This window comes from Gopherus evgoodei, chromosome 3, assembly GCF_007399415.2.
Source record: "Gopherus evgoodei ecotype Sinaloan lineage chromosome 3, rGopEvg1_v1.p, whole genome shotgun sequence".
NCBI lineage: Eukaryota > Metazoa > Chordata > Testudines > Testudinidae > Gopherus > Gopherus evgoodei.
The window spans coordinates 1,458,687-1,472,852 of record NC_044324.1 but is presented as its reverse complement, the minus strand read 5'-3'; positions in this window follow the sequence as shown (position 1 = coordinate 1,472,852).

Below are 14,166 nucleotides of genomic sequence, written 5' to 3'. Positions count from 1 at the left end.
ACAAAGGGGGTGTGGGGAGAGGGCTGGCCATAGGCACAGCAGCAAGGGGACCCACACATTCTTGGGTTGTGCCCATCTCCACCTGACACTGGGGCTGATGGGGAAGGCAGCTCTCGGACGGCCCCCCCATTGCTCCCCCCCAGCACCAGGAGGCAGCTTCCAGTCTGACTGCCCCCTGCCCCCCAGCAACAGGATCAGAGGGTGTCTAGGGCCCAGATACCAGGGTGATGGGTGTATCAGAAATGCAGGCAGACAGCTCCTGGCCTTATTTCCATGCTGCAGCAGCTGGGGGCACTGTGCTCCCAAAATCAGCCCCACGGCAGGGGTGGGGGGGTCAGGGTTCCCTACACATGGCAATCCGGTTTCTTGCCCTGGCCCAGCGCCCAGCCCTGTGGACAGCCCTAATTGCGAGTTATGTCCCGCTGAGTTATGAGTGACATTTGCGAGCTGGGAGCCCTCCCAGCAGGTTGTGGCCAGAACACGCTCAGCTGCAACTCACCAGCCTGGTCAATGGACTGTCAGTCCCGGGTGTGTAAACCCCCACAGCCCTGGCAGGGAGTGGCCCAGAGTGGGGTGGGCTGGGGGGAAGGGAGGTGGTCTCAGCACCCAGGTCCCCTGCACCTGGTTCCAGCCTCCCCTGCCAGGATTCACCCACTACACCTCAGGGTCAGTGTCTGAGCTCATGGAGATCCATGTAGCCAGCTGCCCTGGCCAGGAGGGCCTGCCACATAATGCCCTGCCAGAGTGACTGATATACCCCATGATGGTCTATTGATTTAAAGCTGTACTGGGGGGCTTGAACTCAGAACCTGTGTGTGTGGAAGGAGCCTTCGAAATCCAGGGGAGTCTCTGTCTCTCAGCTCAGAATCCCTGGAACTTGTCCTTCTCCCACATCAGGACCTGATGCTGAACGACCTCTGTGTGTGTGTGTGTGTGTGTGTGTGTGCGCGCGCGCACGCACGCTCCGCTGCCTGCTTCTCTGCCCTATGTGTGCCAAACTCCAGCCCTGCTGGAGCACTGGGGTGCCACCTTGAAGGACCAGTGGAACTGCCCGCTCAAAGACATTCTGATGGTCAATGGCTTGTTCAGGCGAGGGAGCGTGGTGTCTGCCATGCCCCTGATCTGCCGGGCTCAGGGCACCATTTCCCTTTAAGGTGCAGATGATGGGAAGATAATTTGGCTCCGTCTGATCTTTGCCCATGCAAGGAGGAGGCAGCCAGCAGCATTGTGATTCTTATTTCTAGTCCAGGGGCAGCGAAATGCCTGGTTAACCTTTGACCCATGACCTGAGTGCAGGGTACAGGTTATAGAATCATTTGTATCTTAGATAGCGTCACAATGTTTGTTAAATGGATGCAAATGAAACTAAAGCTACAATGCAAGCAGGAATAAGCAAAGAAACCTTCAAGATTACTTTAAAATGGGCTTTGCAGGGAGTCTGAGACTAAGTATTTAGCCTGAGGTTTAGCTGTAATAGTTATTAGCATAAAGCAACATTAGGCTCAATATAAATTAGTAACCTTGGGTCGGAAGATGTGGCAATATGTATCTTGCAATAGACTGTGAGCAACTAGCTTAGGCTTAATTTAATTAGCTCGATTTTGGGACTTCTCTACTCACAGTGCACGGTAACATGCAATCTGTTGTGAATGCAGCCAACAGCTGGATTCCCCGGAATGGGCAGCAGGAATGACAGACATGGACAAGAGGCCAGGACGTTATCAAAGAGGGTCTCCGAGATAGGCAGGCCTAAGGAATAGGTACATGAAAGGGAATCAAACCCGACCCTTAGCGGGATCCTGGGATGGCAGGACGGGGGCAACCCTAATGCTTCTCTCACCTAATGGGGAACCCACAGCCCTGCTGTGCCCTCGCTGATCCATATCCGTGATGCGGATGCTGCTGTCATCCCGAGCCTGTTTTTCCAGTGCTGTGATTTTTGCTATGTATTGAGTGTGGGTGTGAATAAAACTCACTGGTCGTCTTCTCCAGAATCGATCTCCAAGAAGCTGCCCAAGAACGAACCTCTTCTTATCAGCAAGTGCAGAGTGCACCCCAAACTAGTCATAGAGCAACTGCCCCAGCCGAGCTCAGGGCCCTGTTGTGTTTGGGGCTGCACAGACCCGGGGAGGCGGTCATTGACCCAAAGACAGCATTGACTAAATAGACAGGGAGTGGGGAGAGAAACAGAGATACAGGGAGAGGAAGGGTTGCCCCGAGCTGGGACTGGGAGCCAGGTGTTCTGAGTCCCAGCCCAATGGCTGGGGCTCTGCATGTTACTAGGGGTGGAGCTGCAGGCTGTGGGGGTGCTGTATTGGAGGGTCTTGGCATTTGTTATCAAAGCCAGGGCTGTTCCCAGCTGCTCCCATGCTGGGGGGGAGCTGTTCTGCCTCCCCGCATCCCCTGTACCTCTTGTAGTTTCCACACGGCGCAAAGGGGCCTGCTTCCTCAAACCAGTGTAAAGTGGGGTAACAGCCATTCCCTCCCTGTCTAGGGCACGGCAGAGTGGCAGGAGATGGGGGAGCCGGTCCTCCCAACTCTCCCTGAGACTTGAGCTGGGCCTGGTGGCCAGGAGTCCCAGCATGTCTCCCATGTCATTACTTAAACCCTGGGACATCAAGCAATCACCCTGGAGCCATTGGCCAGGCCCCTCTAGCAGAGTCACCCAGGAAGAAGCTGCATCTCCCCAACTCAGCACTGATCAAACAGTTGGAGGAAGACCCTAGGCCTGGTTCCACTCTCCAGGTTTCCTGGGGAGGGGGAGTGTCATACCCGCCCCCCATGATCCAAGGAGGGGACTCAGGTTGGAGAGCGATTCACACCCACCTATATACAAGGCACGGGAGATTCGGACCCATCTGGGCAGCATCTCCTTCCCCCCAGCAGGGTGAGGTGGTGTGTGGGAGGGTGGATGACCCTTGTTCCAGCCCATGTTTCCCCATGGCACCCTGATCCTGCCTGCCTGAGCTCCGCCCTCCCCATGAAAACAGTTAATATCAAATGATAATTCACGGGGCTGCTTTTTGTAATGCTTGGGAATCATAGAAATGCAGGACTGGGAGGGAGCTTGAGAAGTTGTCTAGTCCAGTTCCTGGCACTGAGGCAGGGCCAAGTCAAACTAGACCAGCCCTGACAGGTATTTGTCTGACCTGGTTTTAAAACCCCCCAGTGACAGAGATTCTACAACCTCCCCAGGTTGGTTCTGTAAGACAGTGGCCCATTTGATGAACACAAACTCAGTCTATATGGAGCCAGTTGAGGGAAGTTGGCCGCCAAGGAGCAGTTCCATAACCTGGGTGCACTTGCCGTTGGTTGGTCTCTGAAATTTGTATGTCCAAGCGGAACTGTTGGTAAAACACGTGGCTAAAGCCACTCCTCTGCTGAATGGCAACAGGAGTCAGGACCTGGCTGCTTGGTTCCCATCAGAGGAGACTTCAGTGACAGTGCCTGGGTATTAGTGGAAGTTGTTTATCCACACTAAATACACCAGTCCTGGGACAGAGATGGTCACAAACAGCAGGCCAACTAACACCTCTTTTTGAACTGTCAGCTCAAAAAACAGTGTTTCCAAATCTTGCTATTTTGATGTATTTTTAAAGGCCCCCCAAAGTTTCCAGAAACCCTCAGAATTTCAGCATTCATTTTTAAAATAAAAGTAAGTTGCTAGCCTTTCTGGTTGTGTTGCGAGGCTGGGAGAATGGAAGCTCCTGATCTCTCTTTTCTAGGTCAATCATTATTTTATAGATATTTGTCATGTCCAACTCCCCTCTAAGGTAACAAGCTTCATCTTTTCAATCTCCCTGGCACGGACTCTGCAAATCTGTAAATTGTGCTGATCACCCACCTTCCCTGCTCATTCATAAATCTGCTAAAGAACACGGAACCTAGTACAGGATCTTGAGGACCCTGCTGTTAGCCTTTGGCCATGATGGAAATGGACCGAAACACCTTAGCCCCGTCCCTTCCCTGAGATCCCCCTGCTCACTACATCCCCCCCTCCCTCAGTGGCTCACTCTCCCCCACCCTCACTCACTTTCACTAGGCTGGGGCAGAGGGTTGGGGCTCAGGAGGGAGTGAGGGCTCTAACTGGGGGTGTGGGCTCTGGGGTGGGGCCAGAAATGAGGAGTTCAGGGTGTGGGAGGGGGCTCCAGGCTGGGGCAGGGGGTTGTGGTGAAGGCTCTGGCTGGGGGTGTGGGTTCTGGGGAGGGCCTGTGGATGAGAGGTTTGGGGTGCAGGAGGGGGTTCCAAAAGGCCTTCGACCAGGTCCCACACAAGAGGCTGATGATGAGGCTCAGGGATCAATGGGGTGAGAGGCAAAGTGTTGCCCTGGACGGAGGCCCAGCCAGAATTTTACTAAGGAAGGCCCTTGGGTCAAGCGTTTCTCCGGGTTCCCTGACACCGTGGCGGCCATTCCAGCCCCTCTGTGTCCCATTCTCACCTTCTTGCTCCCCTCCCCAGCTTCCAGGGTGACAGAAACATCGATCGACTCCCACGATATTTCCTCAACCCGCCCAAGCCTGGCAGCACGCAGAGAGCAGGCCCGGCTGTCGGTGCAGAGCACAGGCCTCCCTCAGGGCCCTGAGCCTGGCTCAGGTTGCCAGCCGTCTGGGTTTTACCTGGACCCTCTGGTGTGCTTCCGCCCAGGACAACACTTTGCCTCTCACCCCATTGATGCCTGAGTCTCATCATCAGCCTCTTGTGTGGGATGTGGTCGAAGGCCTTTTGGAAATCTAAATAAATGACATCATGTTAAGTTTGTCCACTTCTTTACTGACACATATGAAGGCTTTGAAGAGATCGGCAAGATGCCGTTTTCCTTAGCAGAATCCCTGCTGCTCATCTTTCAGTTGCTTTGCTATTTTATTTTTAAGGATCATTCCAAGCTATTGCCAGGCACAGATGTACAGCTCACGGCTCTGTAATCACCCAGATCTGCTTTAGAAGTTTTCTTGAAGCCAGGCGCGACATTTGCAACCCTCGCAGACTCTCGAACGGCGATGGCTTGTAACGAGAGATTCCGTGGGCGCAGCTCAGCTACTTCGTACTCGAGCTCCGTCAGGAGCCTTGGCTGGATCCTCTGGGTCTGATGACGTACCGCGTTTTAAATGGCCTCAGCACTTCCTCACCTCCATCTTTGAGGGACCCTCACCTTCACGAGCTCGAAGGAGCAGATCCCGGGAAGGACAGTGGCGCTCGAACAGGGGAGGCCATGCCCCCCACCCATTTTTTACCAGCCATAAGAGCTAGTGACAGGGGAGGAAGCAGAGATTAGCGAGTGGGGGGTGGGGGTCATAGGGGGGAGAGGCAGTGAAGGGACAGTATCTGAGTGGAATGGGCAGTGCAGGGGAAGGGTCTTGGGGAAGGGGTGGTGTGAGGGTGGGAGTTGGGGGGAATGGGTGGTGTGAGGGAAGGGTCTCATGGAGAAGGGGCGGAGTGGGGGAGTAGGGCCACGGTTTGGGCGCCTATGCCTCTCTCCCCATTTTTAGGGTGCTTCCACCACTCCTGAGGGAGGAATCTCCCCAGCATTCTCCATGGTGAAGACTGATGCAATGAAGTCATTGAGGTTCTCACAGTGTCCTCATCTTCCTTAACTGTTCCCTTTAAACCCTGGTGATCCACATGCGCATTTGTGTGTGCGGTGGGTGGGTAGGTAGCCTTGCTGTACAGAAAAGCTGCAAGGATCAAGCACGGGTGAGCGGTTAGATTGCTTGTCTGGCTCTTGGCCAAGTGGGGATTCAGTCCCCTACTCTGCCACCAACTCCCTGTGTGACCCTCGGCAACTCACTTAGGCCAGATCTGCAATTGTAAATCAATGAGAGTTACGTGCCTACATACCTTGGAGGAGCTGGGCCTTAATCTCGCTTTGCCTCCGTTCCTCACTGATAATACTTGGTGACGTGTGTGAGGCCCTCAGATGCGATGGCCTTGGAGGCCACAGAGAGCTGCATGTGGGGAAACCACTCCGATGCCAAACTCCAGATGTTAAAGGAGAGGACGAAAGCTGGGCCCCAGGAGTGCAGGGCCTAGCAAATGAGATAGGGCTGTGCCCAGAGGGGCAGGGCACGACCCTCAGCCAGCAGTGCACTGGTGGGACAGCCCTGTGGATAGGGTGGGAGCCTGCCACAGTGGTGGGATCCAGGAAACAAGGAACCATATGCTAATCAGTGCTGGACTTGCTGGGAGACCAGTGGTGCTGCAGGAAGTTGGGCTGGGGACTCACCTTGGGGGTGCCTGACAGTGTCAGAATTTAATCAAAGCCCCCTCAGCTTGATTATCATTTATATTCCAGTAGGGCCTGCAGATGCCAACCGAGGCCAGGGTCCCCTTGGGCCAGGCACTGCACAGACACAGCGCGAGAGACAGTCCCTGCCCCAAGGAGCTCACAGGCTAATCGACAAAGGGTAGGAGGGGAAACTGAGGCACAGAGTGGCAGAGTAATTCACATAAGGGCATTAGCAGATGCCCATTAGGACTCCTCCTCCTCTGACTTCCACCCTCCATCACCCACCGAGAACTGAGCCCTCTGCAGTGAGCTGCCTGACTGTCACCACTGTTGTTTGGAGTGTCTGGGGTTCGGGGTGGAGGGAAGCTTCCCCTGGGCCTAGTGGTTCCCCCACAAGCTCTGGTCCTTGTGGACCGGCACAATCTTTGCTTCCAGCAATGGGACTGTCCCACTAGGAGCCCAATCTCTCCCCTCTGGCAGCAGGACCAGAGGGGCGAGGCACCGGGTCACCACACGGGGAACTGAGTCCCATTCCATGGGTGGTGGGACCCTGACTCCACTCCCTACCCCGTTCTGGGGTCCCATCGCTGCCTGAGACCAGGCCTGCACAAAGCGAAGGGCTCAAGCTAGCAGCGTGTCTTTCTCAGCCCAATGGTCACCAAACTTTTCATAGTTGTGCCCCTGCTTACCCCTGTTTGTGCCCCCCCGGGAGCGGGGCCATGGCTGGGGGTGGGGCATGGCCAGGGGTCAGGGGGATGAGGCTGGGGCTGTAACTGGGGATGGGCCTGTGGCCAGGAATGGAGCTGCGGCCAGTGACCGTGGCTGGGAGGAGGGAACAGAGCCACGGCTGGGGCCCAAGGTGGGTGTGGGGGGCCAGTGCCAGGAGCAGAGCCGTGGCTGGGGGAGGCTGAGGCTGGGGCTCGGGGATTGAGCCGGGCCGGGAGTCAGGGCAGTGGTTGGGGCCAGAGCAGAGCTGGTGGTGTGGCAGGGCTGGGCTGCCCTGCATCAAGTGAGGGGTTGCCCCAGGCCCTGCTACACTCCTCTGAATGGTCCTCCCCCTTTCCCTCCCCACAGTTTGGGGACCTCTGCCCTAGCCTGATTGGTGCCAGGAGCAGCCTTGAGCTGGGCATCCCTGACTGGACCCGCAGCCTATCCCTTGCCAATCTCTCACCCACAGCTCCTCGCTGGCGCAGGAGAGACAGGAAGAGGAGAGGGGTCCTCGGAGAAGGGAGCTGTGCCGTCCTCCCGAGGTTAAACGACTGCAGACTTCTGCCATATTTCCCCAGCTCCTTGAAGCACTGATTTATGGGCCTGTTTATTTAAGCCAAGAGCAGAGGCTCTGTCCCTAATGGAACCAGCGCCGGCGTGGGCTCTGGGCACATCAATCTCGTGCCCCTTCTCCTTCGGGGTGATGATCTTATTGGGGTTTTCTCCCGACGCACCCAGGAGGAATTACGCATGAATCCTCCACACCACCTCCCCCGAGCAAGTGTTTCTAAGGACACGCTGGCACAAAAAGGCCCCTGATGGATGTCTCGGCATAAGCGATATCGATCGGCCCTCATTAGAAAAGCTTTTCTGTTGCCTGGGCAAAATATTTCTCGGCTCCCCTGACAAACAGGGGTGTCACGAGGGCTTGACGACATCATATATTTTACTGCTTAGATCCCATTTCCTGCTGGATCCACCTCCGTGCCCCAATGCAATTATTGGGGATGTGACAAAAGAACACACGGGTTGTCTACCAGCTGGAGGGCTAAGGAGCCAGACCTGGTGGGGTGAGGAGATGGAAAATGCCCCCTGCAACCTCAAATCCTGGCACTTGGGGTGCCTGCAATTTTTCTTCTCCTGATGGGGAGAGGAGAGGGGTTTCCAGGGATGCGCCTGTGGGGTGGGGAGGGACGTTGGAGTGGGGGCTGGGTGAGGGGTTGTTAATGTATGTGCAGGAAGGGGAGAGAGCTAGCAGCATTGGGCAAAGTTAGAGGAGCAGTAGTGGGGTAGAGTTGGGAGAGGTGGAGTGGAGTCATGGCAGGGGGTGCCGGGGGTGGAATTCGGGGGAGGTGGGGGTGGGGTTATGGCAGGGGGTGAAGTTGGGGGCTAGGGTTGCCAGGTGTCCAGTTTTCAACCAGAATGCCTAGTTGAAAAGGGACCCTGGCGGCTACTTGCCTGCCCTAGCTCCGCGTGACTCCCGGAAGCAGCTGCCAGGTCCCTGCAACCCCTAGATGCATGGGCGGCCAGGGAGGCTCTGCGTGCTGCCCCCACCCCGAGGGCTGGCTCTGCCGCTGCCATTGACTGGGAACCGTGACCAATGGGAACTGTGGGGGTGGCGCCTGCGGGCATGAGGGCAGTGTGCGGAGCCTCCCTGACTGCCCATGTGTCTAGGGGTGGGGGCCATAGTAAGTGCCGTCGGGATCCTGCCCCCTGAACCCCCTCCAGCACCCCAACCCCCTGTCCCAGCCAGGTAGTACCCTCCCACACCCAAACTCCCTCCTGCAGCTCGCACCCAGCACCACTCCAACATCCTTCCCTAGTTCGGAGCCCTCTCCTGTACCCTGAACCCCTCATTTCTGGCCCCACTTAAAGCCTGCCCCCCCAGCCCAGCACCCATATTCCCCCCCCCCAGTCCAACCCCTTGCCCCAGCCCGGAGCCCTCTTCCACATACCAAACCCCTCATCCCTAGCCCCACCCCAGAGCCCATCCCCCCAGCTGGAGCCCTCACCCCCCCCAACTCCCTGCTTGGTTAAAGTAAGTGTGGGTGGGGGAAAGCGAGCAATGGAGGGAGGGGGGATGGAGTGAGCAAGGGCCTGGCCTCTGGGAAGGCACGGGGGGCGGGGCATGGGTGTTCGGTTTTGTGCAATTAGAAAGTTGGCAACCTGATTGGGGGTTATGGGGGTGGAGTCATGGCAGGGGGTGGGGCTGAGGGAGGTGGGGGTGGAGTCATGGCAGGGGGTGGAGTTGGGGGAGGTGGGGGATGGGGTTATGGCAGTGGGGGCTGGGGGGTGGAATGTCAGAGATTCATAGGTTCCAAGGCCCAAACGGACCAATGTAATAATCTAGTCTGACCCTCTGAACAACATAGGCAAGAGAACTGCCCCCAGATAATTGCTAGGGCAGATCTCCTGGAGAAACATCCCCCCTGGATTTAAAAACGGTCAGTGAGGGAGAATCCACCACGACTCTCGGTAGCTGTTCCAAAGCTTATTTACTCTCATCATTAAAAACGTGTGCCTTATTCCCAGTCTGGATTTGTCTAGCTTCCACTTCCAGGCATTGCATCATGTTAGGCCTTTCTCTGCTAGCAGGGCCGGCTCCAAGCACCAGCGGAGGAAGCAGGTTCTTGGGGCGGCCAATACAAAGGGGTGGCACATCCAGGTCTGCGGGAATTTGGCGGAGGGTCCCTCTTTTCCTCTTTGAGCTGCCGCTGAAGTGCCGCCGATCGGCTTTTTTTTTTTTTTCAACGCTTGGGGCGGAAAAAACCTGGGGCCCGCCCTATCTGCTAGATTGAAGAACCCATTATCAAATATTTGTTCCCCCTTGTAGGTACCTGCAGACAATAATCAAGTCACCTCTTAAATCTTTTCTTTGTTAAACTAGATTGAGCTCCTTGAGTCTATCGCTATAAAGCATGTAATCCTTTAATCATTCTCATGGCTCTTCCCTGAACTAGAGTGCACGGGACTGTTTTTTTAACCCCACAAAACCCACTCCCATTCTCACCCGCTCCTGCATTGTTTTGTGCATTATTGTACTTCCCCCAGCCGCAAAAACCTTAGATCCTGCAAATCCCATGAGAGAGACAGATTCCCCTGTGCTATGGAAAAAGAAAAAACCTACCACAAAAAATAGTTGGTTAATATATTATATATATAAATGGAACAGACACAATTTTTATCACTGAAAGAAGAAAACAAATCTTGCTTAAAGCACATAAAATATTTTAACTCCAGTTACAATAGACATCAAATCTCGTTTGATCCCTCGCTTACATTTAAGAATTAAAACTTTTGTTTAAAATAAAAAGATTTAGTGGTTTCCTCAAATTACTGCAGTCTGTTTTTTTGCCCACCCAATCCCACCTGCAGCTAAGTACATTACACTCACTCCCGCCAGGGCTTAAATTTTCAGAGTATTTCCCGGAGCCCCCCCCCATACCTGCTCCCCCATTCGGGGCTCCGGGCTTGAGCTCTTGGGCAGGAGGGTCTTGGGGCTTTAGCCCCACAGGATGGGCCACCAGGGCTCAGGACTTTAGCCCTGAGGGATGCACCAGGGTTCAGGGTTTCAGCCCCGTGGGAGGTGCCGGGGTTCCCACAGGTTGGAAAACAGTTACCGGAGCTCTGCTCTTGATGGCTCTGGCTGAATTTAAGCCCTGACACCTGCTTTTATGGCAGCTGGTCCTGCAGGACCCGTGGGATCCCAGTGCCGCTGCCAAGCTCTGCTCTGAACCCTCTCCAATGTATCAACATCCTTCTTGAACTGTGGGCACCAGAACTGGACACAATATTCCAGTAGCCAGCACATCAGTGCCAAATACAGAGGTTAAATAACCTCTCTACTCCCACACCATAGTCCCCTCTTTATGTATCCAAGGATTGCATTAACCCAGCCGTCCCCAACCTTTTTGTGACCAGTAGCACATTCATGTTTTCAGAAGAGTGTGGCGAGTGCCAACAATTTTACAAGGCTTTTTTTGTATTTGTACATTAAATAATAATAAAAAATATTTAATATTACATAATATATGAATCCAAAGAGAAGAGAGAAGCCGGAGAAAAGCCATGAGGACAGAGAACACTGGAGTACTCTGTCCCCAGCAGGCGCGGGGCCCCCGATTCTCGTCTCTGCTGGGCACTAGGTGGGCCCTGCACCTGCTGGGCACCAAGAACACCAGCGCCTGCAGCCCCAGAGTTCTCTGACTCTGGCAAGCGTGGGGCCGCGGCTTCTCTCTGGCTTAAGCTGTGGCCCCGCATCTGCTGGGGACCGAGAACACCGGCGCCCACAGCATGCAGCCCCAGAGTTCTCTGTCCCTGGCAGGCATTGGGCCGCAGCTTCTCTCCCCTGCTGGGAACTAGGCAGGCCCCGCACCTGCCGGGAACAGAGAACAGACTCCCGCAGCCTGAGTTCTCTGTCCCCAGCAGGTCCCCTGCTGGACACTAGGTGGGCACACATAAATGCCCCAGCTGGCGCCATGGCGCCCGCGGGCACCACATTGGGGACCATTGCATTAGCCCTTTTAGCTACAATGTTGCACTGGGAGATCATGTTTAGCTGATTATGACCACAATCCCCAAATCTTTTTCACTGCTTCCCAGGATAGAGTCCCCCATTGTGTAAGTGTTTCTAGATAAATACATTTCTATTTAGCCCCATTAATACACATATTGTTTGTATGCACCCAGCTTACCAAGCGAGCCAGGTTGCGCTGTATTGGTGACCCGTCTTCTTCATTATTTACCACTCCCCCAGTTTTTGTGTCATCTCCAAACTTTATCCGTGATGATTTTATGTTTTCTTCCAGGGCATTAATAAAAATGTTATATACTGTAAGGCCATGAACTCATCTCTGCTGGACTCCACTGGAAGCATATCCGCTTGATGATGATTCCTAGTTACTGTTACATTTGGAGATCTATCAGTTAGCCAATGGATCATTTAATCCATTTAATGTGTGCCATGTTAATTTTATATCTTTTTGTTTTTTTAAACAAAGTGGCATGGGGGTACCTAGTCAAATGCCTTACAAAAGTCTAAATATATTAAATCAATGCTTACCTTTATCAGCCAAACTTGCTATCTCATCCAAAAAAGATATCAAGTTAGTTTGACAGGATCCATTTCCCACAAAGTTTAACCCATGCTGATTGGCATTAATTACATTACTTTCCTTTAATTTTTAATTAATTGAATCTCATAATAGTCACTCCATTGTCTTAGGATCAATGTCAGACTGATACACCTCTAATTACCTGGGTCATCTCATTTACCCTTTTAAATATTGGCACACCATTAGCTTTTTCCCCAGTCTTCTGGAACTTTTCTGGTGTTCCAAGACATTGAAAAGCAACATTAACAGTCCAGCAAGCTCCTCAGAAAACTCTCTTAAATCTCTTGGATGCAAGTTTCCTGGACCTGCTGATTTAAAAATGTCTATCTTTACTAGCTGCTGTTTAACATCCTCCTGAGACACTAGTGAACTGTAAAGCATGTTATATGATATGACGACATCATATGTTTTCCCCCAAATACAGAACAAAAATATTTACTGAACTCTTCAGCTTTTTCTGCGTTGTTATGGATAATGCAACCATTTCCATCTAGTAATGCACCAATACCATTGTTAGGATTCTTTTTGTTCCTAATATATTTTTAAAAATCCTTATTGTCCTTAACTCTGCTGGCCACAGATTTCTCCTTGTGTCCCTTTGCTTCTCTTATCAATTTTCTACAATTCCTAACTTCTGATTTATATTCACTACTATCAACTTCCCCTTTCTTCCATTTGTAATATATATAAAATGTAATAGCTGCCTTTACTTCCCCTCTAAACTAGGTCATTTTTTAACCAATATGACCTTCTTCCTTTATTGTGGGATTGTGGCTTTTTGGTCATCTAGTAAAGTGTTCTTAACCAATTCTCAGTTATCATTTACATTTTTTCTGATTACATTCTTCCTCCCAGCTGATTCGACTCATAATTGTTTTTGGCTTTGTGAAACTAGCCCCTTTAAAGCATCAAATTGGTATATCACTGGTCTGGACTTCATTCTGTTTGCACGCTATAAATGTGGTCACATCATGATCATCCGTACCTAAGCTCTCATAATTTTTGATTCTGTGATCAGTTCCTCTTTATCTGTTAGAAGAAGGTTTAATATAGAATCCCCCTGTGCTGGCTGTAACCCTTTTTGAGTTAGGAAATTGCCATCTAGAATATTTAGAAAGTCCAAGGATGTTTTAGTACTGGCAGCATGAGACGTCCAACATATGTCACTCAAATTGAAGTCCCCCCATAAACAGGAAGCTTTTCCCCCTACATATTACAGATAGGTGTGTAAGGAGGCGGTCAGCCTGTTCCCCAGTGTGATTTGATAGCCTGTAGAAGACACCAACTATACTCCATTCTGTGCTTTATCCGTTAGGACATTGATACATCCACATTCAAGATCATTTTCTTCCAAGTTATCAATGACTCGGAAACAGATAATGCCATTTATGACAGAGAGTGCCACTCCCCCCACTGCTTTTGTCCACTCGAGCCTTCTTAAATAGGTTATAAACCATTGATTTGAACATTGCACTCACGACAATCATCCCACCAGGTTCACTAATACTGACTAGATCAAATTTATGCTCATCAATGAGCAATTCCAGTTCCTCTTGTTTGTCACCCAGATTCCTAGCACTGGTGTACAGGCAGTGAAAGAATTTCTTCCGGTCGTCTCCTTTGGGTCCTTGATTAGTTTTGTTCACAACATCTCGATTTTGCCCTGAGGGCTTGGAGTCTCCCTCTTTTTACTCTTCACTTTTGTTATCAGTTTAATATCTCCTGGCTACTCTAGCCAGCCTGTCCCAGAGAAGATTGGTCTCCCTTCTACTGAGGCAGAAGCCATGCCTCCTGCCCCCACTTTTTACCGGCTGTAAGGTTGAGTGGTGGGGAGGAAGCGGCCAGAGAGGCATGAGTGGGTGACGGGGTCTTGGGGGAAGGGGTGATGCAAGGGTGAGGTTGCAGGGGATGGGTGATGCAAAGGCGGAGCCTTGGAGAAATGGGTGGGGCAGGGGCGAGGCCTCAAGGGGAAGGGGTGATGCGGGGGGTACAGTTCGGGTTATGGCAGGGGATGCTGGGATGGAGTTGGAGGCAAGGCTGTGGTATTGGTCTGGAGTGCTGGGGTGGAGTTGGGGGAAGTGGGGGTGGGGTTATGGCAGAGGTGCTAGGGTGGAGTTGGGG